The sequence below is a fragment of the Hetaerina americana genome, unplaced genomic scaffold (genome assembly GCF_022747635.1).
Source record: "Hetaerina americana unplaced genomic scaffold, ioHetAmer1.1.p SCAF_11, whole genome shotgun sequence".
In the NCBI taxonomy this organism is placed as follows: Eukaryota; Metazoa; Arthropoda; class Insecta; order Odonata; family Calopterygidae; genus Hetaerina; species Hetaerina americana.
The window spans coordinates 39,399,342-39,414,395 of record NW_027286181.1 but is presented as its reverse complement, the minus strand read 5'-3'; the positions used below and the strand labels follow the sequence as shown (position 1 = coordinate 39,414,395).

Sequence of the window (15,054 nt, the reverse complement as noted above, 5' to 3'; positions counted from 1 at the left end):
GGAAAAGCAAAATTAAAACCAGTGATGGGTCAGATTGTTGCTGGTGGTCCCTGCTAGCACTACACACAGTCTTTGGATTTGAAACCAGCTAATTTAACCAATGCCATAATACTGACATATTTATGGGTACCATTTTTAATAATAACTGTGAATAATTCATGTAACTGTTTCTGTGGTTCAACATGACCTGCTAACATTGACCTCTGTAGGTTTTGTATTTTGTCCTAATTCATGCATTTCAGTTCACTGTAAATAGGGCTAGCAAAGAAATGAAGCAAGTGTTGCAGTGAAAAAATATTTAAATTTAGCCAAAAAAGGAGTTTGTAATTTTCCGCAGCTTTATTTTGAGGTACTTTCCACAGACTTTATTTTGAAGTAAAATGTGTTTCACCAACTGTCTACTTCATCAGGTACCTGGTGATGTAGCAAGTCGGCGAAACGCGTTGCACCTTAAAATAAACTCTGTGGAAAATTATGAACTCCTATAATATGAACCTCACACAATGTCAGGAAGTGATGCTTGAAACAGTGAAGTATATTTATTATATTATAAAATAGAGAATGCAAATCAAACTGAAGTCAGCAGGCACTAGTGTATTTTCAGCTCTGTTCACCATTTTAAAGAGCAAAGAAAATATAATTTTTAATTGTTGAATTTAAGTCTTTCATATTGAACTTCTTTTGTGAGAAATTTTGGTCTCAAATCTCCCAGGTGCAAGACTTCATGTTACAGACAAGGAAATGGAAAAATGATGCTTGTCACGTCCACAGTTCCAGATTTTCATTACTTAGGAGCTGGCCGTGTAATGAAGTAATCGCTCTCTTCTATTGGTTAATCTTTACCATACATTGTGTGGGATTCCTTAAATCAGAGGAATAATTATGAGAAACCTGATAATTTCTTTCTTATTTTTGATTGAACACAGTTTTTAGGTTGTTTTTATTTTCATCTTTATATTTAAGTGTTACTGTTATTAATTTATCTTTATTTTAATCAATGGTTGATGTTTGTGGTGTGATATTTAACTTTAACTGGATTCACTAGCACAGTTACTCAAGTCTGTATGTTTTTAAGATAACAAGTCAGAAGTCTTGTGTAAAATGAAATTACATAATTCAAAGTCAGACTCCATTTACTACATGTACATAAATATTAAGGCACTAAGTTTTAATGTACCTTTATCATCATAATCTAAAGGAAATGCTTGAAAGGATGTTTCTGATGAAAGTAATGGAAGGGCATGGAAGCTCATGTCTTGCATAAATTTATTAATATACATTCAGCTGAATTACTTTTATGGTAGCTAACTTCTACGATTATCTGTGAGGTGAATAAGCCATTACTCTCATTATGAAGAGGTACTCCTCCCATTCATGACCTCTCCTTCATCCATCTCACTATTATTGGCTGCGGCATTTAGGCCCAGTTTTATGTCTTGTTCAGTACAATCATTACATGATACGAAAGTTGACTTATCCTGAAGATAACTGATATCCAATTTTATACACAAGAAAGATTGCTAATTAGTGTATCTAAACATTGTAATCATACTAGCCATGTTTCAGTTAATGGGCAGCTTAACGGTTCATCTTGAACTTGACTAGTGGTCATAAAATTGAGTTTCAAAATAAATTCACTGACCTGGAAAAGTCAGTGAATTTATTTTGGACTGGAAGGATCTGAGAAAATTTTAGAAGTATTATAATGCTCAAAAAAAATTATTGCTATACAGAGAAAGTGGACATTTTAGATTTTATAATTCGATTACTCGATCAATATTGTGACCTTGACCTTGTGACTGATTCATTTAAAAGACTTCACGATGTAAGGACAAGAGACAGGGCCTGTTCTTGCCCCTTTTAGTGTTTGCCAAAAAACCCTACAGTGTACTACAAGCCAGGCCAGAGAAAATTGAGAGTCATTATTGCTGGCATTTGGCCGTGGCCCCATAGCTTTACAGTGGGTAACTCTAAGTTTTGGCCTAAAGCAGATCCAGCTTTTGCTGTAATAGGAAATTTGGACTAAACATTGATCATCAATAATCCAATGTAACCAATTCATAGATTATAGTTAAATGACTACTTAACTTCATCTATGGATTCTATATGGCATCTATAACTTGAGACATACTTATCATGTAATTTAAATGAGACAAAACAATATGGGATCTAATTATTAAATAGCAGTGGAGTTTATATATATATATATATATATATATAATATCTTCTGCACTCACATAATGCGTTTCTGGGTTGCTGGCAAATCTTTACGATTTCAGAACGCTTTATGATGTCAAGTGATTGATCTATAAGTGGCTGATTTTCCATCATTGATGCATTAATTTATGTTCAGTTTCCAATTCAAAGCCAAAATCAAATTTTTTAATTTTAATGGCCTGGTTCTTATCTAAGAAGTAAATATCAATCAACATTATGTCCTTGTGACAGTTGTCTGTATCAATTTTGAACATGCATGGTAATAACCACTTACTGGGAAAAGTTTAGTAACTGTCCAATATACAGAATTAGCCATTAACAAATAAATATTGGTGAAACATATTCACTCAAAAAATTATAATTAAGCCCTTGTCTATTTTTGACCACTAGCTTTGTGTTGTGTGTGTGAGAAGCCAATTGTACCACCAGCATCAAGATAAATGTCAGCTCCCAAACCTTAGGCCATGGATACGGTTGTGGATCTTAGCTGACTGGACCTACCAATCCAACCTCAGAAAAATCAAGCACCTCTGAAGGTAATTACTCACAAAAACATGTATTCCATCAATTCATAATCAGTTATTTCAATGGAGTCTTAAAGATTCTATATTACTTTGAGAATCTTGAAACATGTATTCATACTGGCATCTTTTATTTAATGTTAACCACTTTGTTTAAAAAATGCATTGATGATGGTCGAAAATGTGAGGAAAAAAATGGAAATTTATTGTGTAGGTCTGGGAAGTCATGGATATGTCTCGGACTTCGTTTTGCCAGACTCAGTGGCTGCACTGGTCTTGTACATGTCATAATAGACTGAAAACAGAGCATCAGACAGAGATTCAGTGGTTAATTTTACTTTAACAGTTTTTGGAAAAAATGGAAGCTAGCTGCACTGAATTTCTGGAAGTAAAATAGGTTGCTGACCATGCACATGTGGTCTATCTCAGAAAATATGACCAAAATAGCTGTGAAATTCAGTACCTATATCCAGATTTTCTAATATATTTTATCCATTGCAATTTTCTGATACACTATCATGGTCAATCAATTTATTTGCCTTATATTTTTAAGGAATTAAGTATTCCATAAAAATGGGATTTCACATAAGTCTTCTCTATCATTTGAAGAGCAAACTTCTTGAGGATCAGCTGGTTTGATAAAGAGGAGGATGTGGCTAAAAGATGAGTAGAGCCTTCTTGATAATCCCTACCTTCTCTTTGCCCCATCTCTTGAATAATAATAATTTCTCTCTTAAATTTCACTTCATTACGATATTTATAGAGACAAACATACAAGCTGTAGGTTAGGGAGAAAAATCCACCAAGGTGGCAATTGAACTGACAACCTGTGGATGTTACGTGTCACGATGAGGCTGGCATTTATTTATAATTTCAGTTTCATCCAGTATATATTCTTGTACCTTTAAATCATATGGTTAGCAATATACATTAGAGTGTATCTGTGATTTTTCACAAGACCAAAAATCCAGGGAAGATCATTGCTCATCCCTAATAGTCCATATCCAGCTCTCCAGCATTGATATGTAATTAATATATAGCAACAAATATTGAAGTATCTGCTCCTTGAGAAGGATCTTATATTAGATATGTTTACCATTCTCTAGATTTACATGATATTTCTCAATAATTCACTTAAATAAATCTCTTTTCTCAAACTTTTCTTGTGTAAACTCCTGTAATTAAAATTTTTATTCTGCACCCCAGCCAAAGGCGTACTATGTAATTGGAAACTATGGTTTATATTGTCACTCCACATTATGGCTTAGTTCCATGATATCTTTCATATTTATTCCTCCATGTTGTGTTGGTTCATCCATCTTCCCACTCTGTGAGTAAAAATATTAAATCAAAATATTCCAGGTAAATTATTAGTGTAAAAATTGTAGAGCCAAAAATTTTCTGATAATTTTCCTGAATCTGTAAAATAGATTTAACCAACAAAAATTCCTTTTCTAGAGGAAGTTAAGTAAGGGAAGCACAAATGCTACCACTGCAGAACTTAAAGGACAAGTTATCTAATTAGTTTTGAATGAGGCTATAGTTTGTAACTAGACCATGGAGATATCCCATGAAGTTGTTACTTGATGTTGCATCATGGTTTCATTCTTGGAAATGCCATCTATCATGAAATTTTTAATAAAGATGATTCAATTATCTGAAATATTCTTTCCAAGCTTATCATACTCTGGAAAATATGTCGGAAAAATGGATGAAAAATTCTGAACTGGATTTATATCAGAGGCTTATATTTTTTGCCTATTATGCAGATTCTCTTCTTCTGAACAGCATGTACCTAATGTCCTTCAAAGCTCTTCCATTTCAGAAATTTATATGTGATCTCATTTTTCCATCAGTAGATTAGTGTCATAAATTGGTACAGTATATTTTTACATTCGTGATCTGCTGGATTCTGCCTTCCCCACCTCTCCTGTTTGCCCTTTATGTGTGTTCCTATCCCTTTCCTTATATCTGTAAATATATATCTATATATATCTTATACCTGTAGTATATCTTTCCTATATAAATAAATAAATAAATATATATATACATACATACATACATACGAGGGTCATCCGGAAAGTAGTACCCGTTCGTGAAATAAAGACACAAAAGTAAATATTAACAAACATAAAAAATTTTATTTGAAAGAGGATACTTTAAACTACTTCTCAACATAATCTCCAAGCAAATTAAGGCATTTGTCATAACGTGTGACAAGTTTCTGTATTCCTGCTGCATAGTCCTTCGCCGCCAGCTCATTGAGATACGCGAGGGACCCATCTTGCACAAATTTTTGCATAATGCAGATGGTGTTTAACAATTTCATGAACAATTGTTCGAGAAACATTGGGAAAATGCTCACAGATGTCATCAATTGTGACGCGCCGATCGTTCCTCACGAATTCGTCAACTGAGCTCACCAGTTGGTCTGTAATGACAGACGGTCTCCCCGAACACTCATCGTCGTGTGTGTTCCCCCTCCCCATGTTGAAGTTGCGACACCACCGCCGAACAGACGACTCGTCCATTACATTGTCTCCATACACCTCCTTTAATTGGCGATGAATATCACATGGGCGAACGTTTCTTGCATTGAGGAATTTAATCACTGCCCTCACTTCACAACTGGCGGCGTTCTCAATTTTTTTAAACATTGTAAACAATCACAGAAACAACACAGGCAATGCTAGCGTCACGCAACTTGGCTCAGAGAAGGCAGACAAGCCACTGAAGCTATCTGACCTCGTCCAGCGGCTACTCGCGTCGTCAGCACTTCATGCGGCACGAACGGGTACTACTTTCCGGATGACTCTCGTATGTATGTATATATATATATATATATATATATATATATATATATATATATATATATATATATATATATATATATATATATATATATATATATATATATATATACATATATATATATATATATATATATATCATGTAGACCAAATTAATTAAAGCAGGTAAATAGAAAATATGTTTTATCTGAATATTATGATATTAGATTGATAATCATGCATCATTCTCAGTAGGCGTATCTGGGTGTTAATTATTTTCTCATCTATGAACATAATCTGTTAATTTATTTCTCAGATGATCATGACTACCCCTGTCTATATTTTCCCATCCTCATTGAGAATTAGATTAATATTTATTTCAAGAATTTTCATAAAATTAATGGAAATACATGTAGCACTCTTTCATTCTTTATTAATTCATGCAAACATGATTCATGTTTCAATACCATTATCAGGTGTGCCTGTAGACAGAATGGTTGATTAATTTTACATTGTTTGATTCCACCGCTTGCCATCTAAAACTGTTGATGAATATAACTTAATTAACTCAAGGGTATCTTCTTGTTGTAATTCACTCAAAATATCATAAAGTTATTAGCCAAAACAGAAACAGTAAAATAATAATAAATTAGCATATATTTGATAGGATATCATTTTTTTGGTAGGTTTTTTAATGGACACAAGCTGTACATGTACACTAATACTTTTCTTAGCCTTAACTGATAAAACAAAGCGTGACACCCCATTCTGTAATAAATGTGCTGTAATTCTATTCTGCATACACTCTGTCTCTCTTCATTCCATCCAACGTCTCTACCCCCCCCCCCCTAACTTGTGTGCCCAATGGCTGCCTCTCTATGGTATTCTTCAACATTCCATCTCCAATCAAAATATCTGCAACCATATTTCCTGCCTTCTTTGCATTTCTACTAACAATGCTCTCTCCTCCCCCACCATGCCTAATACTTATTTGTTTGATTTTCTAACATCCATTTAAATGTTTCCATCCTTCTCCACGTCCACATATTAAAACCTCCAATCTAACGGTATCAGCTGGCTTCAAAGACCAACTTTCTGAGCCATGCTCCATTCTTAAATTTTCACTAATCTATTCTTAACCTCCCTACTTAACATCCCTATCATCAATTCTCTCTTCATGTGAATGCTTCTTTAGCGAAAGCAATTCTAATATCCGTACCACTGTGACCATCTTGGTCCAAGAAACGTCCAAGCTACCTTAAATGTTCTACCTGCTCTTGTTTTTGCCAACTTATTTTAACATTTAACTTGGCTTTTTTCCTCAAAAACCTTATAACATCTGTTTTGCTTACATTGATTTGCATCCTAAAACCATTACATTGATTTCTCCAATTCATTAAGCAATGACTGTAATCCTTGGCTGGCTGGCTGACTTAAGCTTGATCATCTGCCAACTAACTGATTTCATGAATATCCTACCAACTTTCATTCTGATTTCCAGTTCTTTCTATACCATTTTTACCATTTCCTCTTCATTTACGTTGAAAAGTAGAGTTTATAATAGCTGTCTCAATGCTCTTCCTAACACTGCCCATTCCCACTCTCCATCCACCACATGCACTTGAGCAGTTTGACACATGCTCAGGATAAGTCACCTATCTCTCCAATCTACTCCTTTCTTCTGTAATATATTCATTAACCCTACTAAATTTGCTTTTTCAATTTCAAATACTTTCTTGAAACCTATAAAACAAACAAATACATCCTGATTGTTTTCTATTTCCATGGCCTTATTTGATTTCAGTTCCCTGAATACCATCTCTATCTCACGATGAAGTATGTCTGGTCCTAAGCTATCCCCATACATGTCATATTTTCTTTCTATATCTAAACTTGCTGGCCTGATATCTTTGCCATACATGGTCTGTATAAAAAGTATCAGGATAAGTTTAGGAAAAACAGATTTATTTCACATATTGCTACAATGACTCAAAGTTCTTCAAAGTGCATCCCTTGAGCGTCAACAAACTTTTGCCAGTGGCTTTTCCTTGACTGGTAGGTGGATTCCGGAACATCCTTAAAGGTACATGTGCAAGCTTCTTTGAAGGCACCTAGGGTCCTATGGTGGTGTCCTTTGAGGAATGATTTCTCTCTTGAGCATAGGAAATAGTCTACTGGTGCCAATGTGGGACTGAAAGGGGGTTGGGAAATCATTGTGATGCCATTGCAGAAGGTCTTTGCAAGCAGACACTCGACTGTGGTTTTAGTCATCTGTCAAGCACTTTGGGATAATTTTAGCGCAGATCTTTTGCATTGCCCATTTTTCAGTGATAATGGTGTGCACTGATGTATTATCAATGCCAATTGGGTCTGTGATCATGCACACACTTAACCGATGGTCTTTCAGTTTTTCACGCTTACATCAGGAAAAATTATTACCAATACTTTTTAAACAAACCTTGTATAACTTCTCAGATCATCACTGTTGTCTTTCTTGACTTTCCTGGCATTATTAGAAACAAATTATGCCTAACTCTGTGAAATGTTACAAAAAATATTACAATGACTATAAATTAGAGCTCATTTTTTATTTAATACATGGATATACATTATAAATGACTGCTTTAATTACATTTTCATATTAAATGTGAACAGGCACATTCAAGCATAATCCATAGTAAATGAATCAGTTTTGTTTTTATCAAAAGATTTCTTTCGCCAAGACCTATACCCTTAAACATTAAAACAACATTGCAAACAGAATTTCAAGTATTGTATGAAAGCAAAAAAATTGATTGCTGTATTTATGACATAAAAGAAACCATGAAATAGGCTTCATCTTCAACCACTAGTGATGTCATGATTAATTTGATCAAAAGGTTATTCATTACAAATGACTCACCCTGCCAAATGAGGAACTATTTTTTTAAATTCAATAACTGCTCAAAGTGATAGAAGAGGTGGTTTTAAAAAGAACAACAATTAGTAAAATATCAGTTATCAAAATGAAACTTTAGTATTAAAAGTTCAGTTTACTTATGTGCTCATTTTCTCAATCCATTAGCATGACATCTCATGTCAATGCATCATGGTGTTTGCCTAAAGGATCTTATCTATTGAAATTCACTTTGGGAGGTGTTCAATTTTTAATATTGGACCCTGTTTAAGTATTAAAAAAAGTTTGTTAGTATCCAAAGTTTAATTTTTGAAAGAAAAGTGCAACTAGTTTTGCCTGTTAATACATCATCGGGTATAATTGCATGATAACCAAGGTCTGAGCAGCTATTACCGGGATTGAAATGAATGTCTGCTTATGACTACAAAAAGTACAGATCATACTCAGGTAAAAGTATGGAAATTTGAAGAATGATGTCCTCTTTCCTCATCACTGTGTTTCCCCCCTCAACATTCCCACAGCATTTTACCTGACTCTTCTCCTTCTTGCCACTACCATGCCAACCCCATCCTGATTCCTGTTCATCCATTTTTGTCACCATATATCTAAAACCATTCAGAATATTGCTATGATGCAATTTACCAGAAGATTCCTTAATGTTCAACACTAGTTTTACTCTTCTTTTATTAATTTGATGTGAGGGTACTGACAAAGTTAAATTTTCTGGCACTTTACCTCTGTTATCACCTTAATGACCTCTCTTGCAATTTGCTTATATATTGTTTAACTCACATGAACTTCCAGCTCCTTGTGCTAGCTCAGTGTCTTTCATGATTCTAACTTATTGAATGATCTTTCTTTTTTCTGTGGACAAGCATAGTGGTCTCAAAAGCAGAGCTTGGCAGTCTTGTACAAGTTTAACTTTTGGGAAAAATATAAAATGCATTGAAATATAAAATCACACTTAATTTCAATTTAAAATGAATAATAGTAAATACTCACATTGCATTAGATATGAAACACATATCTGTCAAGCTCAAAAGTTGGAGGTTAAAGTCTTGCTCCATATATTTTACTATGTTGTGATTTGTTACCTTTAACTTAATATTGTGTGAAGTTATATTTTTTTATCTATTTTTGTTTCTATTTGCAGTTTCAATGTGCATTCGTAATGCTAATACTAGTTTGGTGGTTTACACGCTCCAGTATTTGAAATTCCTGTTCCTAGGGAATATTATACCTTGAGAATATATCCTTCTCACGTGGGAATTGGGTCAAGTGAATGGATTATATGGTAAGTAGACTGTTTGCAATTTCTAAAAACCTACCTGAGACCTAATATGACCAATGATCCATTTGGGAGATTGAATGAGCTGCAAAGAACTCGTACAATGTGAAAAAGAATCAAACATACAACCTTCAATTATTTTGAAAGCTTATTGCCCAACAGAATAGCCTTTAAAAATTCCGACAATTGATATAAAAATTCCTGACTCTCAGTTTTTTAATTTATGTAGTTGTACTTCCTTCTCCTTCCCATGGACTACAACCTTGACATGGTGGAAGGGTTTGCACTCTGCTGATGGGAGCAATAATAATTTCTCCTAATAGGGTCACTCATACCAGAAAGGTCCAAAGTTAGGAGCTAGACGAAAGGTAGTCTGCACAGCATCTGTTCCTTAGGGCGGCAGCTGCAAAGGTATCTGATCCGATCCTAGAGGGATGGAAATTGAGTGTTGTTGTCACATTAAAACACTATTGAGGAAGACAATGGGAAAACACTCATATATAATTCGTAAGATTTATATGATGGACAGTATTGAGTAAATGTATCCTGGCAACTACATGACTCAGCCCAAGCAGCCGTATATCGTGCCTGGCAGCAGGATAGGCAAGGTTTCTGTTGTCGTAATCTCACAAAACCCTTGCAAAGGAAAACTGACAGTATCAGTTCAAAAGGCACGATAAGAGAGAATAGGAACTTAGAATGTTAGGGAAATGTTGAGGACAGGAAAATTAGAGAACAAAAAACAAGAGATGGAAACAAAAATATAGATATTTTAGGTCTATGCGAGGTGAAATAGAAGGATGGTGGGGGTCACTGGAGTGATAGTTATGTAGTAATATACAGCAAAAAGGACAAGAGCCAGCGAGGGGTTGCCATAATGTTTATCAAACTGGTAGGAAATACCCATGGCATAGCCAACATAGAGCAAGATGCAGATAGAATATTACTAGTACAGAAGGTCATAATTTTTTCTGCTGCTGCGTGGCACTCATTTCTTTTTCTCAAGATAAAGCTTCTTCTCTCCATTTTCTCGTCCATTTTGCCTGTTTTATCCTCTTGAATCTAACACTGCACCTCATGAGTGCTAAATTTTGATCTGAATCAGCATCCACTCCTGAGAAACTGGGCAAATTCATTTCACTGTTCCTAAATCTGTCTAATCATGTAATGGCTGCTTTCTCTCTGCAGTCATTCCTTAAGGTCTGTAGTCAAACTGTAGTCCCTTTCCTCGCTCTTCATTTGCCTACTGTCATGATCCAATCACTCATCCTATTAGATGTTTGCCTCCAGGGGCACCTGTGATTATATCCTATAACTGATTGCATACCCTGTTGACTTCTTCCTCCCTATGATTGCTTTGTGGCATGTAAATCTGAGCGATGGCCAAGTTCATTGTTTCTGCTATTTATTTCCTGATAGCTGTGTAGAAAGTGTCTGGTGCTCAGTAAAAATACCCAGTGCAAAAAGAATATATGTATGTGTGTATTATAGACCACCCCATGCTGGCGTTAACTCAATACTAGATCTAGAAAGGCAGATAAAAAGCTTTACATCCCACAACAATGAGCATAGACTAATTATCGATGGCAATTTTATGTTCCCACAGCAGATTGGGATTCGTACAGTTTTATAAATGGAGGCCAAGCATTACAGAAGCTATCTTCCAGTCAAGTGGCAGGAAGATAGCTTCTGTAACAACCATATTTAAAAATGGAGACCGGGAGGACCCCAGTAATTATAGGCCAATATCACTCACCTCCATCTCCTGTAAGACTCTTGAACACATCATTGTTAGTTCCATAATGAGGTACCTTGATAGCCAAGATTTATTGATTAACAACCAGCATGGGTCCTGCAAAACTCAACTCGCACTCTTTGTTCATGATATAATGCTTTCCGGTGAAAGTAATATTCCAGTTGATGCAATATTCCTAGATTTTAAAAAAGCTTTTGATAAAGTCCCTATTTGCAAGTTACTCGCGAAGTTGGAAACTGATGGAATACACGGGAGTATTATATGCTGGATTAGAGAATTTTTTGAAAATCACGTTCAAACAGTTGTCCTGGACAGTGTATCATCCGATACTGTCAAGGTCGCGTCGGGTGTACCACAGGGAAGTGTCATAGGCCCCCTCTTGTTCCTTATTTATTTACTTGCCAGGCTGCGTCTTTTTGCTGACAATGCAGTGATTTATGGGGACATTCTAAGTCGCGTTAGTTAACAACCTAGATGCAATTCAGACTTGGTGCGATACATGGCAATTGGAATTAAATTTGAAAAAATGCATAGTAGTACATTTTTGGGAAAAGAGTAATTCCCTCCCATTTAGTTACAAAATGAAACAAACAGAAATCGCAAGGGTAGATTCCTTTAAATACTTGGGTGTCACAATTACTCACGATCTGTCCTGGGGAAAGCACATATGAGAAATATGCAGTCGTAATAATAAAAAATTGGGATTTGTAAAAAGAGTGCGAGGTGAATGCGACAAAAAAGTGAAGGAACCATGTTTTCTTGTCCTAGTCAGGCCCCACCGAGAGTATGCTGCCAGTATATGGGATCCTCAAGAGATAAATTTGATATCGGAATTAGATCAAGTTCAGTGGAGGGGCTAGATTTGTCAAGCATTGTTATGACCAACGCAGTAGTGTAGCTACTTTGCTAGAAAATTTAGGCTGGGATTCCCTTACACAGCGGTGTTTACAATATAGATTAAACTTATTAAAAACATTTAAAGATGGGTCCTTTTCCGATGACATCAAGAACATAATACGAACCCCTAGGTATTACGGGCGGAGGGATCATGAACATAAGATTAGAGAGATAGACTGCAAGACTGACTGGTTTAAATGGTCATTTTTTCCAAGAAAAATAAGAGACCAGAATGCTTGTAATCGAAATCCCCCTGGAGTCAGCTCAACACAATATGTATTAACCTACAAGGTACAGCACATGGTTATATGAGTATATTTATATATTTTTCTTGCAGGTTCCCCCCACCTTTCCCCATCCATTTGAAAAACCCTAACCCCCTCATCCCTTACCCTTTCCTCCTGGTGCTGCACCCCCTGCCACACACCTTTTTGGTGGCTCGCAGGGTATTGATGTAGATCATATTTTCTTGAGATAAAGAAATTAGGTGGTTTCTCAATCCCTTTCTCAATAGTGTTTTTAACAGGACACCATCAATCAATTGGTCATCCTACTGGGGTCAGATGTCTTTGCAGCTAGCTCACTGAGGAACAGTTGCTGAGTGGGCTTGTTGTCTCATACCTAATCTTCGACCTAACTAGCATGGGTGACCTTACCTGGAGCAATTGTTATTGCTTCCATCAGCGGAGCTCTAGAGATTATCAGAAACCCTTAATCTGTTATGTTTTATTTAGCCCAGAAAGTTTCATAAGGGCAGAGAAGTCAATGACATAATATCATGGGCATTCTCCTGCCAGTGAAAATAAATTTTATTTTAGTCAATATGCTCTGTAATGAAACATACTTCAGTCCTGTCTTCCCTCCTGTTGTTCCCAGCAGAAGATAGCCAGAATTATATAGTGCAATTAATTACTCATATTTATTTGTTGGAATTTATCCCACATTTCTCATTTTTTTATAAAAAATAGGTTTTATTAATAATAGTGGAATTACATCTGACTCATGGTTATTTGTAATTGTGTGTGCTTCTAATTCATACTGCTTGTGTGTTCCTTTTTTGAAGAGTGTTGTTGGCATTCCACAATTTTAATGTTCCATATATTTTGCATCCAATTCAAATGCATCCATTGGTCCCTAGCGTAAATTTCAATAGTACTTCTGACCACTTTTAATTAGGCCCTAGCTACAATTTTTTTATTGAACCACAAATCTATATAGAAATAGAGTCATGACAAGGGATATAGTTAGTCACTCACCCTTAGTGCTGTGAGGTTTCATGCATGTAGTATGACATGAACACTTCCCAAGCAAGCTAAACCAAAATGTGGTTGATGACCCCTGCTGCTGCCTGTATATATTTTTTAATTAACCTGCATTTTCAGTGTTGGGTGGGTTGAATGGGATACCATTATCAGAGAATAGGGATGAATACTATAACATGAAGCCCCATTAGTATTCTTAGCCATTTTAGCTGATGAAGTAGAGTATTCAGGGAATGAGGGATGGTGGTGAGAAACCTGGTGCCAGAATTAACCTACTCTTTAAAGAAATATGACAAGAGTTCCACATTGTCCCAACTGATGGACATCATACTCTGTTGGAAGTGCTCTTCACCTGGCACCCAAGTAGGGATTGGGATACCTCTGAAAAAACTTCTGACTCCCTGGTGTCAAACCTGGGTCCTCAGGGTGGGAAGAAAATACTGTAGCTACCCCTTCAACCTGATACTTATTTTCAATCCTTGCTCAAAGCATATCATTTCGCCCATTCAAATTGTTTTTATTAGTTAATCTACATTAATATGTTAGTTGAGGTAGAGACAGCCATTGGGAGAAATTAAAAGAAGGCAGGGCAGATGGATACAGGTGATGCTGAGAGGTGAAGGGATGCTGAAAACGGTAATAAGGGGAGAATGCTGGAAAAGCGAATAGAGGAAGGACAATAATTGGCATTTTTGATACAATTCAGGGAGGTAAAAAGTATGCAGAGCTAAAGAATGAATGATTTTTACATTTAACTTGAGGTTTAACGATGATTTTCATCATGTTAGTTAAGACTTAAGAGTAAGAAAGTGTGTAATACCAGTTTCCAACTAAAACTTACCCGAAGTCGGTAGATTACTGCTGATTATAATTGTGCAGTTGTGATGCAAACGTTTTGTCGGCTCTTTTCCTACATCGGGAACTGAAAACTATTTTATTTCAACTATGAATTAGCAGAAATACTTACGTACGATCTTCTCTTGTTTTAAATCTTTATTTATTTGACGTTGTGTTAGTCTTTTCTCGGTAGATCCCTTAGGGAATACTAGTGCCTACTGCCAGGGTCCGTGAAAGTATTAGATTAATTGCCAAAGTAGTAGATTTGGGGGAGGCGACTGACAGCTGAGGACTTTGGCGTCATTAGGGTTGGATTGGAATGGTGGAGAGAAACCCGACGTCGGCATTAGCCTACTCTTATCGAAAGCGCCAAGGGGTTCACAGCTTAACATCCTATCAGACGGAAGGCGTACTCATTTAAAGTTTTCTCCACAAAACACCTTTAGTAGACATCGAGATACCACTGAAAAAGATCTAACGTCTCCAGATTTCGAACCCGGGCCCTCTGAGTGGGACGCTAGCCGCCGCACCATCCCGATCCCAAAATAAATTTATTCGCTACCTTTTCATCTCAGGTTTTCGTCTATTTCT

General features: G+C 35.9%; 1 protein-coding gene across 1 annotated transcript in view; it reads left to right on the top strand.

Annotated features, from left to right (window-relative positions):
- The first annotated feature begins 2,619 nt into the window (after positions 1-2,619).
- Positions 2,620-15,054, top strand: part of LOC139700862 (uncharacterized) — a 70,057-nt gene continuing 57,622 nt past the window's right edge. The window contains exons 1-2 of the mRNA XM_071599295.1: positions 2,620-2,753; positions 9,577-9,717. The gene's annotated coding sequence lies outside the window, so the exon portion shown is untranslated. The remainder of the gene's footprint in view (positions 2,754-9,576; positions 9,718-15,054) is intronic.